Source organism: Triticum aestivum, chromosome 3B (assembly GCF_018294505.1).
Source record: "Triticum aestivum cultivar Chinese Spring chromosome 3B, IWGSC CS RefSeq v2.1, whole genome shotgun sequence".
Classification (NCBI taxonomy): Eukaryota; Viridiplantae; Streptophyta; class Magnoliopsida; order Poales; family Poaceae; genus Triticum; species Triticum aestivum.
In genome coordinates, this window is record NC_057801.1 from 685,442,916 (window position 1) to 685,453,741 (window position 10,826).

General features: G+C 51.1%; 1 pseudogene; it reads right to left on the reverse strand.

Annotated features, from left to right (window-relative positions):
- The window catches only part of LOC123067695 (uncharacterized), an 11,631-nt pseudogene extending 2,244 nt beyond the window's left edge, over positions 1–9,387 (reverse strand).
- Positions 9,388–10,826: the final 1,439 nt, after the last annotated feature.

Genomic DNA, 10,826 nt, shown 5'->3' on the forward strand with positions numbered 1-10,826 from the left:
TATTCATTAAGCATTTTAAGTGCCCACATTTACTAAAAACAATTATATAATACATGTGTGTATATTTAAATGTTTTTATGTAGTACTAATCATCGTTTGTATGTATAATATTTATAACACATAAATATTTTGAACTTTGCTTTTATTACTTACGTTTTACAAATATTTCAAAAGGAACTAGCGCGTGCAAAATGGGCCGCATTATCTGCACCCAATTTAAGCCCCACATGCATCATCACTATACTACTACTTATCATTTTGAACATCCGAGAGTAAATGGTGCAGTCTACCCCTCAAAAAAAAACTTATCATTTTTGAGGAACACCTGTAACTTTATTTTTATTGTTATCTTTATATTTATCTTTACCTAATAATATTAAAGGGAGGATTGTTTCTTCAGTTTTTTTCGTTCACGATGGGACACACATAATTTTCGTACGTCCCAGGCTTCGTACGTCCCAGACCTTTCCTAGTGCGGGCGTTTTCTCGTTCTCTGATTCGTTTCTGTCAAAAAAAAACACAGGACGCACAGAGCCGAAATGGGCCGGCCCATTAGCATACAGCCCGCGCCAGTAAAAGAACTTCCAAGAAAAAGTACCGCTACACAAGGAATTGAAACCAGCCGCTCACGCTAGAGACCTCAAATGTTAACCACTAGACTATACGAGACTAGGTGTTTAATTAGCACCACGAAATTTTAAATTAAATACATAGTCGCGCCAGATACAAAGAGGAAAATATGTTTTGAAGTGAATATATTTAAGAATGTGAAAACTTTACAAAGTTGTTAATAAAAAAATTAAGGCCGAACATTTTTTTAAAGAACAATATTTGTCTTTTTACTTTTTTTGAAACCTGAGTATTTTTTAAAACACAAACAATTTATTAAAACTAGAAGGTACTGTTGTGATTATTTCTTGAATTTGCAAACATTTTAAAAACACAAATATTGTTTTAACTTTAAATTTGAAAAGGTAAACATTTTTGTAAACATGTTTTTTTCTAAACTGGGAGGTACTGTAGCTAAATTGTTTTAATCTATATCTATATTAATAAAACTTGGCGAATTTTTTAAATATGCCCACATGATGCTTTGTTTTACTTCATTTTATTAGACTAGGGATATGGAAGGAATATTTTTCTTTGTCGCATCTTCATATACAACCAGTCTCACTCGGCCGAGTGACTTCCGTCAAAATGCATGAGGAGTCCAACTAAGGTTTCATGGTCTATCCGACACAAACTAATCAATTTATATGATGACACAAATATATATTATGTGCAGGGTTTTTTTCCTATTATATTAGTCAGATGATAAAAAACTGTGTTCAACTCTCTTGATCTTCACCAGGCACGAAGGCGGCTCAACAATCCAGCTATTAGACCTTGCAAACCTTGGTTAGTGACAATTGGTACTGCGACAACCGGCGACGAGGACGGCAAAGATGACAAGCGAAAACATGTGTCTGATGTTATATTGAAATGGAGGATGTGAAACTGAGGATGATGTATTAGTCATGTTTATTATATTATGGGCATGAGGATGAGGTCTTTAGCATGCTCAATGATAAGCGCGAGGGCCGTTTTCTCCCGTTGCAACGCACGGGCATGTTTCCTAGTTGATACTCATAACATTAAACGTCTGTTATCTTTGTTGAACATCCCAGAGTATATGGTGTAGTGGCTGTGAGTTGGTACGTCCTAGCATTTGATTGCGCGTTCGAGTGTAGAAGGCTTTGACGATTTTTCTTTTAATTTTCACGTCGAGTGTAGAAGGCTGACCATTTTTCCTTTTAATTTTCACGTTGATTGTAGAAGGCTGACCATTTTTCCTTTTAATTTTCACGTCGGCGCCCACCTGTCATACAACAAAGAAAAAACATCTACCGCGTGGACAGGGTCTCTTTTGTGAGAAATAAAAAAATTCGAGGGTTTTCTGGAAAAAAAATTAACAGGCCACACGCTTCAAGTCATTGACAGCAGGCCCATGCCATGTTGGCCCATCAAGTCAGCGTGGATTTCGTATCCAAGCGTGATTAGGACCGTATTTGCACACCCGAGCCAAGTTATTGCAACAGTTCAATGTATGTCACAAGTTCTAGCATCAAAGTGGCCGTTTATACCAAGCTCAAACACCATCAGTGTAAGAGCATCTCCGGCCGCGCCCCCAACACGGCCCCCAGGCGATTTTTTCGCGCCGGCGCCGAAAAACCGGCTCAGTCACGCCCCAGGAGCCCGTTTTTCACCGGCTTGGGCCGAAATCAGCGCCGACGGACCCATCTCACCTAGAGGAACAAACCAAAGGCTTTATTATCCAGACTATAAGTTGGTACTTGGTCAGATCTCTGTGACTCTATTATGTAAACTATGGTCTTAGGTCTCTACCTAGCAACCATGCTTCTATTATACGCTGTTTAGAACCATGTCAGAATTAAGGAACCTGGTGGAATGAATGACTGCAGCTTTTTACTGAATGGATGAACGAGTGCAGTTAAATGGCTTGTGTGTTGAATCCGGGTGAAATGGCAGTATAGAAAGCAAAATGATGTTAGTTAACGGAAGGGTGACAGATATGGAAAATTGCAAAACGCTCTGCTAAATCTAAAGTTGGACCTTTAGTGGTATTTTGCCGAAGTTCTGTTCTTGTAGTGGCATAGGTCCAATAATCCCATATAAAGGAGGTGCACTTTTAGGAATTCAGCGATATAAAAACACGTATATGAGCTAAGCTTTACTGTATTTTATTACAACTAGATGAGCTAAGCTAGGATTGATGATATTTCAGGTCATTCAACAATCGAGATGGAAAGAGTTACCTACTCTCCTCTCTTCGTTTGGATCCTCGTGACCCCGCGGGGTCATCGACGATGAGACGGCTAGCGCGCCACTGCTCTCCATCCCTCTTCCCTTCTCTTCGAGGGGGCTGTCGTCGCACAAGGTCATTCCGCTCATCAGAGCCATCGACCACGTGACCTCTTGGGCGCCGCCGCTCTCCATCTCTCTTTTTTCCCCTTCGACTGTATTAGTGGATTTTGGCTTTGATCAGGGCATCTCCAACAGCAGACAAAAAAATTTGGAACATTTACATCTGTGCCCCTAACTCGAACTCACTACTCAGATTTACCTCTAATTTTGAAGCATGCTCAAATTTGCCCCTCCGCCGTTAAGTCACTACTCAGAAATGCCCTTCCGTCTAGTACTGTAACACTTTCCGTCCAATACTGTAGCACTTTCCGTCTGCTACAGTACACATCGGCCTCTGACGGTAAAAAGGCCTTTGACTGGACATAAGGGCATTTCCGAGTAGTGACTTAACGGCAGAGGGGTAAATTTGAGCATGCTTTAAAATTAGGGGCAAATCTGAGTAGGTGGTTCGAGTTAGGGGCAAAAATGCAAATGACCCAAAAAAATTACACTCTCCAAAAAACTGTTTTTTTTTTCTTTTTCGAAAAAGAAAAACAGATCCAACAGTTGTCCCGACCAAAAAATTCCACAAGTGATGCATGTCACCACTAGCGACTAAAAACCACAAAATAATAGCGTCAAGCCCAATCGCCGCTTGGTGAATTTTCATCGTCAATGTGCCGCCTCATCCCTCCTCCAGGCCGCCTAGCCGGCCGCCGCCGCCGCCACTCCCCCCGCGGCCTCCCCAAGCCCCGCTGCCACTGCATCACGAACGTTGCGAGCTTGCGCCTCCGTCATTGGGTCCTGCCCAATTTTTGTCGTCCCACAGCGCTCCACATCGTCGGATCCACCCTTGCACCCATCCCTAAGCTCCCCGCTGACATCCACAAGCTCACGCCGCCGTCCCCGAGCACGGCGTTGACATCTGCAAGCTCCCGTTGTCATCCCCGAGCACCGCACCGCCATCATGGAACTTCCCCGCTACCGGATTCCGTCGTCATCATTGTTGTCCCCACCGAGCTTCTCCACTTCGTCGGATCCGCTTCCCGGCCTCCCCATTGTCGGATTGCCATGTTTCATATGGTTCTCAATTTTTTTATGTCTAGTTTTTGGTCTTATGGAAAAGCAGATATTTTTGGGGAGACCAATTTTTCTCTCTCTGCCGCAAAGTCAGTTTTTGGTTACCAAATTATTGGTCTGTTGTTGGAGATGCTCTTATGGCATGCCAAGTAATCCAATACTTTTTCTATTCAAAATAGCTACATGTAAGTTGATTGAATTTTGTAAATTAGGATTAGTCGAGTTTGGAGGTGGAGGAATGGTTGAAGGAGGAAAAAAAGTTCGAGGAACTAGAAAAGATGGCCGTTGGAACCGCAGGCCAACGCCGTCTACAATCTCCAGCTCCTCTAGGAGCACCAGCAAGCGGAAGGAGCAGCTCGACACCGGCAGGGAGATCACGCCGAACGAGGACGTGGTGTAGCAAGCGGCGCTGCTCGAGCCCTACTGCTTCGCCCGCGAGATCCGCCTCGCCCGCTAGTGGTACCGCCAGCGTTAGGCGGAACTGGAGGCCGCCTACAAGGAGTTCGATGATGCAGCAGACGAGGTGTGGGGCAAGACCAAGGAGGAGGACATTGCCGGCTCCGCTGAGGTCATGCCCCTCCGCCACGACCACGAAGCTGACACATTCGCGGGCGCCGCCGGTAGTGAGAAAGAGTATTGCACGATAGGTGGCCGCCGCTCGGGTCCCAAGAAGGCCACTGCTCCTTCCCTTGTGTTGAATCCAAGCTTGGTGGGCTGAACATCATCGGTCGATTAGCGGCTTGGCAGCGACGTGGAGGCAAACAACTTCACTTCCCGGGGCTCTGAAGGCGGAGGTTACGGAGGCGAAGCTGGAGAGCGCCGAGGCAGAATTGGAGAAGGTGAAGTTTCAGTTCTCTGGGCTCATGGCTGGACATGTGGAACGGGCGCCAGCGATCATTTACACTACTAGGGAAAACCTTATACACAGAATCTTAGCAGCAGCGCGACTCAAAAAGAGGCGCTACTGCTACTTAGCAGTAGCGATCTTCAAAAAAGTGCGCTGCTGATGAAAATTTAGCAGTAGCGCTTAATGGATAAATCGTGCTGCTATAAAAATGTACCGATAGAACCCAGCAACCTCAGTTTACCAGCAGCGCGGTGGCGTGATGCGCGCTACTGCTAAAGCAATAGTAGTAGCGCTTTTTTTTGTCACGTCGTTGCTCCTAATTTTGAAATTGTCCTCACGATTGGTCCGTTTAGCAGTAGCGCGTGTTTGTAAAGCGCGCTGCTGCTACACCCTTAGCAGTAGCGCTCTTTTCCTCCCGCGCTACTGCTAAGGAGCAGCACCCCACCACCTTTTCCCCACCCACCCCCATCCCCCATCTCCTCTCCTCCCTTTCCCCTACCTCCCACATCCTCCCTCTCTCACTCTTCTTCTTCCTCAAGACTTCTCCCCCATTACTCTCCCTCTTCTACCTACCTTTCTCTCTCTTCATTACTCCTAGCTCACTACACCACCTCCATTTGGGCGGCGCAAATTGTGAGAATCTGGCCTAGGGGTAGGCCTAGCAGTTCATCATCACCACGACATATGTGGTGAAAGCGGCCAAGAGGGCGGCGCTGCCCGTTGGCGCGAAGGATGCCGAGGCGGCGACGAAAGAGCTAAGTCATGCTAAACTTTAAGTTTTTATCCTTAAATATAAGGTTGTTATCCTCGGTGGTTCTGCCTATGTTTGGGAAACCTGTACGCGAAGGGGCCCTCCTGCAATTGGCAACGCCCTTGTTCTGTTTCGAGCCTCCTCAATAGTTCGAGCGGCCGCGTCGAGAGCGGAAGGGTAGCCTTCCGCCACCAGCTACGCTCTCGTTTCTGACCCGAGTCAAGCTTGACAGATCGAGCGGCCGCACTGGCGGCGGTGAGGTGCTTCGCCGGCAGCAAGCACACCTGGCAGGCTAATGAGGATCTGTCCTCAAGGCGCCGCCCCGGGTTTACGCGCCGGCAAGCTTACCCAATCGACATGGGGCATACATACAAAGGAAAATCTAACAGGAAAATAACATGCATAGTTTCAGGGGTACTGCAGAGTCGTATTACATAAATTGCCGCCGCGGTTCTAACTAAAGATAGCATTTGTCTTGGTCATGAACCTGCAGCAGCGATAAGAAATGAGGTGCTCAGTCCCGACGCTGGCCCTCCAACCTCTTGATTTTGTCGATGCGGCTGAGGATGGGCTGGATACGCTCGTTGAGCGCTGCGATGTCAGCATCCTCCGGCAAGCTCTTCAGCACCGCTTCGAAGTTGAGGTCAGGATGCCAATGCGCTATCTGGACGAGCACCTTGGTGATGGCCCCCTGGCAAAGAATCCAGGACTCTTCGGCAAGGGAGGCCGCCCGGTTGGAGTGGAGCCGCTTCAAGGCGCCAACGACCCTCTCAAAGTATATGGTCAGGCTGGCGTTGGGGCTCAGGTTCACTTCCAGGGCGTACTCCATGCCCGACACCCCCATGATGGCCAGCTGGTCGGCGGCCGAGTTTGCGACAGCGGCAAGGCGCTCAAGCCAGCGTTTCTCGCCCGCCTTGTGATCCTTGAGGTTGGCGGTCTCGTTCCTCAGCAGCCGCTTCTCCGTCTCCAGCTCCTTTGTCAGGAGTCCCTCCCGGGTCAAGGCCCCCGACAGCACCTCCTCGAGCTCTCCCAGCTTCAGCTTGAGATCTTTGATGGAGGCATTGGCTTCGGAGAGCTCTCCAGACTTGCCAATGATCTCGCCCTGCGCCTCTGTCAGGGCGCCGTTGAGCGTGTCCTTCTCCTGGGACAACTTTAGGGTTTGATCCTCCAGCTCCTTCACCTTGCTGGCGTGAGCCTGAGCCAGGGAGTTGAATGCCTCCTGATGCCTCCGCTCCAGCTCTTGGGCCCGCTGCAGGACGAGCTTGTCCACTTCTTCATCCTTGCCGCGGAGAGTGGCGGCAAGCTTCTCCTCGCGCGCGACAAGGTCCTCCTCCTAGGTCCTCAGGGCGGCCTCGTGCTGGGACCGTACGGTTGCGGCCTCGTCGGCTAACCTCTTCACCGTTTCCTGGGCCTTCTTGATGTCGGCCAGCCTCATGACGAGCTCCAGGTCGCGCTTGGCCAGCTCGCCCTGAGCGGCCTTCAGCTCGTCCTGAGCCTGGCGCCACCAACCTTGTGCATCGGTGACGCGCTCCTTAAAATCTGCCTCCACTTTCTCCACCACCGCCGTCTTGGACTTGGCCTTGTCCAGGCGAGCGCGGTGGAGAGCCTGGAGTTTCCGGAAGTTGGCACGCATGGCCCTGATAACCCATAAGTGTAGGGGATCACAACAGCTTTCGAGGGTAATGTATTCCACCCAAATTTATTGATTCGACACAAGGGGAGCCAAAGAATATTCTTGAGTATTAGCAGTTGAGTTGTCAATTCAACCACACCTGGATAACTTAGTATCTGCAGCAAAGTATTTAGTAGCAAAAGTGGTATGATAATAAAGGTAACGGTAGCAAAAGTAAAGATAAATGTTTTTGGGTTTTTGTAGTAGTTGTAACAGTAGCAACGGAAAAGTAAATAAGCGAAGAACAATATGCGAAAAGCTCGTAGGCAATGGATCAGTGACGGATAATTATATCGGATGCGATTCCTCATGCAATAGTTATAACATAGGGTGATATAGAACTAGCTCCAATTCATCAATGTAATGTAGGCATGTATTCCGTAAATAGTCATACGTGCTTATGGAAAAGAACTTGCATGACATCTTTTGTCCTACCCTCCCCTGGCAGTGGGGTCCTAGCGAAAACTAAGGGATATTAAGGCCTCCTTTTAATAAAGAACCAGAACAAAGCATTTGCACATAGTGAATACATGAACTCCTCAAACTACGGTCATCACCGAGAAGTATCCCGATTATTGTCACTTCGGGGTTGTCGGATCATAACACATAATAGGTGACTATAGACTTGCAAGATAGGATCAAGAACACACATATATTCATGAAAACATAATAGGTTCAGATCTGAAATCATGGCACTCGGGCCCTAATGACAAGCATTAAGAATAGCAAAGTCATAGCAACATCAATCTCAGAACATAGTGGATACTAGGGATCAAACCCTAACAAAACTAACTTGATTACATGGTAAATCTCATCCAACCCATCACCGTCCAGCAAGCCTACGATGGAATTACTCACGCATGGCGGTGAGCATCATGAAATTGGTGATGGAGGATGGTTGATGATGACGACAACGATGAATCCCCCTCTCCGGAGCCCCAAACGGACTCTAGATCAGCCCTCCCGAGAGAGATTAGGGCTTGGCGGCGGCTCCGTGTCGTAAAACGCGATGAAACTTTCTCCTTGATTTTTTTCTCCCCGAACGTGAATATATGGAGTTGGAGTTGACGTTGGTGGATGTACAGCGGGCCCACGAGATAGGAGGCTGCGCCCTAGGGGGGGGGGCGCCCCCCTATCTCATGGACAGGCTGTGGGCCCGCTGGCATTAATTCTTTCACCGAAAATTCTTATTAATTCCAAAAAGTGCCTCCGTGGATTTCCAGGACATTCCGAGAACTTTTCTTTTCTACACATAAAACAACATCATGGTAGTTCTGCTGAAAACAGCGTCAGTCCGGGTTAGTTTCATTCAAATAATGCAAGTTAGAGTCCAAAACAAGGGCAAAAGTGTTTGGAAAAGTAGATACGTTGGAGACGTATCAGGCCCGGTGCAACCGCTCCTCCTGGGAGCCATCGTCGTCGACGCTCGGCTCATCAACAACGTCCAAAACCGGCGGCGGCAAGCACCTCATTGTCGAGCAATTCCCCCTCGACGGGGGCTCTGGAGCTTGACGCGCCTGGAAGGTGGACGAAGAGGTCATCGCTCACCTTCAGGTACTTGCCGGAGCCAGAGGCGGCGGAGGAGGAGGGCTGGTCGTCGACCACCGCCTCCTCGGCAGTGGCCTTGCCGGTCCCCTCGGCGGGCCCCTTGCCGGGCTCCTCGGCATGCTCCTTGTTGGGGCGTTTAGTGGGCCCCTTGGCGGCGTCTTCGGTGGCACCCCTGGTGCTCTCCTCGGCAGCAATCTTCTCCGCCTTCACCGCGGCCTCCGCGGCGACGTCCTTGATGGTGGTGTCGACGTCCTCCGAAGAAGGGCCTGGACACCAAGAAAGAGACAGGGTGGAGCCAAGATCGAAAGCCGGTGAGGAAAAGAGGAAAAGAAGAATGTAAACAAAAAAAGGGTAGCCTACCTATGCCAGGCCGAGAGGCGGAAGCCCTTTCTCCGCCAAGATCCGGTGCCGAAGGAAAGCCACCAGCACCGGCGTTCTCCTCCTCCTCCTCCGTGTGCATGGCCTCGGGGCTTGGTGCCCTTGCCGGGGACGCCCCTCGGGGCGGTGTGGTTGACAGAGGAGGCACAATAGGAGAAGCCCTTCGTGGCTCCCCTTGGTGCTGCTCCCCTCCTGCGTCCACGACATGGTTAGCACTGAAGCATCACGCATTACGCACACTGATGGGGGGTGGGTGATGGACTCACGCTGGGGGCTGGACCGGGGGTTGCTGTCCGGGCTGCTCGACACCACCAGTGGCATGCCGGAGGTGCCTGCCGGGGGCTGGCTACTCGCCGATGTTCGGGCTCTCTTCATCCTCTAGGCGAGCGTCTCCACATCCCTGCAAAATGAAGGCAAGTGAGTAACACCGTCGGGGGATGTGCAAGGAATGAGGGAGGAAAGCAGAGGCTTGTCATTTCCTTCCTCCTCCTCCTCCTCCTCTGGTGCCTTCCTTTTCCTCGCCGGGCTGGGTGACCCAGAGTATCTGCCCGGGCTGAGGGGCCCGAAGTCGAAGGCAATCCCCGCGCCAACGTCTGCCGGCGGCGGGAAGAGCGGTGGCGTCTGGGCACGCCTGGACGACGAGATAGCAGGTGTCTTCCTCCTCGCTGCCTCAACCTCCGCCGCCTTCTTTGTCACCTCGGCCCTCGTCTGGCGCGTCGCCGCTCCCTGCGCCAGCCGCAGCTGCGCGGCCCGGCCAGGGTGAACCGGCTCGCCGGAGGCAGCCCGCCGCAGAACTCGCCCCCTCCCGGTGGCTGGAGGGACAGAGGCCGCAATCTCCTCCTCCTCATCTTCCTCCGAAGCCCCGTCGACAACGTCCTCAACAAGGAGGGCCCCGATGCTGGCGCCGCTGGCCTCCCCAGCGGCCGCCGCCCACCAAGAGAGGTCCTCCTCCTCCGCTTCCGCCGTGGCACTGTCCACCGTGCCGCCGGCGCGCTGCCGGCCTCCACGGCGAGCCTCGCCGACTCATCGGCAAGCCTTGCCTCCCGCAACCTGCGGGCGATGTAGTCCAACTCCACATGAGAAGTGTCCTGGACAAGCCGCGGCTCGTCGGCCACATATGCCTCGTGCAAGGTGTCGAGGAACTCCTGCACCCTGAGCTCGTCGGGCTCGACCTAGCTCGGGTCGAGGCCATGCGCATTAAAGAGCGGCATCATGGCGATGATATCCGACCGACAAGAGTTGTTGCTGAGCGGGACCACCCCCGTCGGCAGCTTGAAGACGGGCTCCTTGTCCACCTTGCCGGCCTTCGCGGCAGCCCTTGACACCTTGCTGGACCGCTCCACCTCGCCCTCTTCATTAACCTCGAGCTGGAAGATTCGCTAGCAGAGATGAGCATGCCTCACCACTGTCAGATTATGGTCGAGGCCAGGGCGGAGGCTCATGATATCAGCAGCATTCACAAAAAGCCAGGCTGGCCTCCCCTTGTCGTGCAGAGGGGCAATCTGGAGGCGGATGAAGTCCGCGCCGATCATCTCAAGGGTGAGCCCGGCCCGGGTAAGCCTGAGGATCCTGGTGGTGGCGATCGTGAGCTTCTCATCGTTGACGTCGACGTCGCCCCAGTCCTTTCCACGGACCGGCGCCACCTG